Here is a 4,153-nt window from a genome sequence, read left to right as displayed (position 1 = left end):
ATTTACTTGTGCGCCTCGTGGGTTGTTCTCGGTTTTGCTAGGAAGCTCACCCGGTGACCTTTGGTTTAGTTGTTGAGCAAGTTGCCCAAGTTGCGTTTCTATGTCGTGGATGGATGCTTGCTGGTTCCTGAGCATTGTTCTTGTTTCTTGGATAGCAGCATCATGGTCACTATGTCTTTTCTCGGAAGCGGCCACAAATTTAGTTAGCATATCTTCCAAGCTTGGCTTCCTCCCTTGCACCGGCTCCTCCTTTTGGTAAAAGCCTCTTCCTTTTTGTCTGTACTTCTCCTCCTTGGCCTTCTTATACTCTTCGTAAGGCAGCCACTCCTTCTTTTGTTTGCGCCAGTCCTCATCATACCGGTCACCACTCGAATAACATACTTGTGCCTTTTTGTTGCCGTTCTCATCCAAATCGCAATCTCTAGTGAGGTGAGGTCCATTGCAGTTTTCACAACCCACCCGTATGGCATGGATAGTTTGATCCATTTTGTCCATTCTCCTATCCATGGTTTTTAACATGGCCATGACCGCGGATAAATCTTCAGTAGCAGCGTACGCGGCTCCCCTCGTGACATCATTCCTAGGGTTGTGGTATTCTCTAGAGTGTTTAGAGAATTCTTCAATCAATTCTTTAATCACCGGGGGTGGCTTCTTTGTAAGTGGGCCTTGTGAGTCTAGCAACTGCCGGGTTGTGACATTGACTCCATCATAAAAGATGGAAACTTCTTGCTAGCTGTTTAGATCATGGTGTGGGCAATTTCGTAACAGACTTTTGTACCTCTCCCATGCTTCATATAAAGACTCTCCAGCTTGCTGTTCAAAGTTTGCAATGGCCTTCTTGAGTTTGGCTATTTTGGATGGTGGGCAAAAGTGATCAATAAATTCTTCCTTCATACTGGCCCAAGTAGTGACTGACCCGGGGGGAAGTGATTTGAGCCAGTCTTTAGCAGCACCCTTGAAGGTTACTGGAAGCATCCGAAGTAGTTGAGTTTCGCGGGTTACATTTGGAATGTTGAAGTAATCAGCAACATCATTTACTTCATCCAAATGTTTGTAGGCATCTTCATGATCTTTCCCATGGAAAGGTATTTCCTTGAGCGCAGCTAGGATATGACCTTTTAGCTTGAAGGTAGCAGTTGCGGGAATTGCGGGTTGCACAAGTCCCGGGCCATGGTCTTCGCGCATCCTCTTCTTCCATTCTCCCATGGGAATTTCATCAATGTTAGCCATAGTGAATGCTAACTCTTCCTCCGATTCGGTTTCTTGTTCGTACGTTGCCTCCTCTTCTTCCTCGGTCTCGTATCCAATATCTTCTTGAATTGGCTCCTCAATTGTCAAGGAAGCGCTAGAAGCTCCTGATTTACTGCTCTTCTTTTTCCCAAAAACAGTCTTCAAGTTGGACAATGGTGATTTCTTTGGTGTGCTTGAACTCTCCACGTCCTTCCCTTTGTTTCTTTTCAATGCGGATTCGGGATCTTCAAACGGGGATACCAGTGGTGTGTTTTCTCCTCTGGTCATGAGAGTCCTGAAATTAATCAAACAAAAAAAACGTAAAAAGAACAAAAAGATTGTAAAAAAAAAATTGTTGACTAAACTGCTACTCGCCGAGTAGGTGCGAGTGCACTCGGCGAGTATCAGTGATATTTCAAAAAAAAGTTTTAAGTTTTAACCTAACTAAAACAGATACTAAAACCTAATTACTAGTTACTAAATTGCAATAAATGAACTTTATGCAAGTAAACTCACACAAAGGATCGAAAAAATTAGGAATTAGCTTAATTATTTAGAACCGTTCCCCGGCAACGGCGCCAAAAACTTGATGTGTGTAAATTCAACTAGTTTTATCCCTACTTTTTATTAATAATTTGAGCACACAAAGGCAGTGAACCTGTCTTTAAGTGGTATAGATTGATAAGTGAGGTATCGAACTCAGGGAACGGGTAATTAAACTAATAGCTAATTTTAACTAAAACAAATAATAAAAGTAAAGGGTTTTTCTCTAGTTTTGCAAGACTAGAAACTTAGACAAACTAAATTAACTAATTAACTAAAGCAACAACTATTCACCAAATTTGATAAAGATGTTTCTATTTAGGTTCAACCAATTCACTCCTATGGTTATTTAAGTTAAGATTGAGTAATTGCTATTGGTTACCAATTATAATAGTTAGGTTCATATTCATTACTCTTAGCCCTTAGACAATTAACTAATTTAAGCGTTGATCAAGTGTTTAAACTAATTAATTCCCTAGATTAATTATTTGGATTAAATAAGATTTGTAATGGTTAATTAAGTTATTAATTCAATTAACCTCTTGTTGATGGTTTCTCAAACAAGCTCACACATTAATCTTCCTATTTTCTTATTAATCTTAGTTTCATAATCATTACTTCTAAGCATATGTTTTAGCATTCACATAGACATATGAGGTTAACAATTAAGTGATGTTCATGCAACCTAATTGCCTTCCAATTAACAGAAAATAGTAGTGATTAATACATAAGGTTCTTTAACAAACTTAATTTAATAAATTACCAATAGACAATTAAGCAAAAATTAATAATTAAACCATAGGAGTTCTTTGGTATTCCCCAAACAGAAACAAAAACGAATTTAGTTCATAGTTGCAGTAGAAACAAACACAAAAACAAAGTTTATTAGTGCAAACATGTTTAATTCCTAAGTCTAAGTGGTAGAATTAACCTAATTGCTTGAATTCTTCCAACTCTTGAAGCTTAGGGTTCCTTAGCGCCTTCTGAACCTTTTAGTCGCAGCTGATCCTTCAAAAATCGCCAGGAATGAATTCCCATGGAATAAGGATTCGTCTTTTATAGATATCCCAAAACAGAGGGTACTCGGCGAGTAGCAGAATCAACTCGCCGAGTAGGGTCATACTTATCCGTCTTGAATTAGCAGTTGTAGTTATCTTCTGGCATATCGTCGTGCACTCGCCGAGTAGGGTCGATCTACTCGCCGAGTAGATCTCCTTCTTTCACTCTTTAATCTTCACTTGCTTTCCTTTTCTCCTTTTTTCCTCCAAACATATCTTTTGGACTGAAAATACAATTCACAACATTTTAAGTACCTTTTGTCCACATTATTCTCATAATTAATCAAAAATAACTAAGAATATATGTTAAATAATTAACTAATTATGCACATATCACTCCACTAATCAAGATCAATAACTGGGGCCAGACCTTCTAACGCTAACACATCGCGACATACTCAATCCATTTCCTCGAACCGATCTAACGACACCTGCAGAGTCTTCAACATGACTGGACCGCCTTACCAGGCCTTCAGCCAATCTGGACCACTCTCATAACCTTCAGCCGATCTGGACCGCCCTCCAGGGCCTTCAGCCAGGCTGGACCGTTCTCCGAGCCTTCGGCCTGACTGGTACGCCTATCGGCCTTCAGTCTACCCGGACCGCTCAACTGGCATTCATCATTCCGAGTTATCTCTCCGGGAAACCCTCCCATGCATACTGTTCTAGCCCTCTAGGGGTTCCGAACTCTATCTCCTTCCTACGTACTCAATCCCGACCCGATTCCAGGCCTTCCATAATCAATCAACCTAGGTATGTATCCCGCCCCACACGCCTGCCACTTACTCACCATCCTACGCTATTGGCTGACCGAAACACTGCTGAATCCCAAGTAGCTAAGCAACCTCTCGGGTTCATCGATCTTCCGGAGAATTCTCCAATTCTCCCCCACTTAGAGCATTGACTATCAACCACCGGTCGCCTTCACCGACCTCCCTCAACAACTCTACACAACACAAACACTTACACGCGAACTGATTCCCACTAGTACGAGCAACCTTCACAAAATCACATATCAACACTGATCATCCTGGGCTCGAAAGAAGCTCGATCTTCAGCTAACCACACCTCAGACTGCAGATGCTACCCGACATTCAGACCAAATGCCAGACTTCCACTAATAACCCTCATGAATGATAACCAATGAAATTCCCAACACTAAACCCATAACCATACCATAAACCTCAAAGAACAACGAATATAATATCGAGAACCACACAACGAGACTAGCAGATAAATAATACTCCACAATAATCACAAGATAACAAGACATCAAGAAAGAAACATACCCGCAGCTGCATTCGGCACTGCTCTGACCTCCT

General features: G+C 40.8%; 1 non-coding gene across 1 annotated transcript; it reads left to right on the top strand.

Annotated features, from left to right (window-relative positions):
- Nucleotides 1-739: 739 nt before the first annotated feature.
- On the top strand, nucleotides 740-846 carry LOC111901807 (small nucleolar RNA R71). Its single transcript, XR_002853604.2, has one exon. It is a non-coding gene; the product is annotated as a small nucleolar RNA R71 (small nucleolar RNA).
- Nucleotides 847-4,153: the final 3,307 nt, after the last annotated feature.

Source organism: Lactuca sativa, chromosome 9 (genome assembly GCF_002870075.4).
Source record: "Lactuca sativa cultivar Salinas chromosome 9, Lsat_Salinas_v11, whole genome shotgun sequence".
Classification (NCBI taxonomy): domain Eukaryota; kingdom Viridiplantae; phylum Streptophyta; class Magnoliopsida; order Asterales; family Asteraceae; genus Lactuca; species Lactuca sativa.
This window is presented reverse-complemented; position numbering and strand designations above follow the sequence as displayed.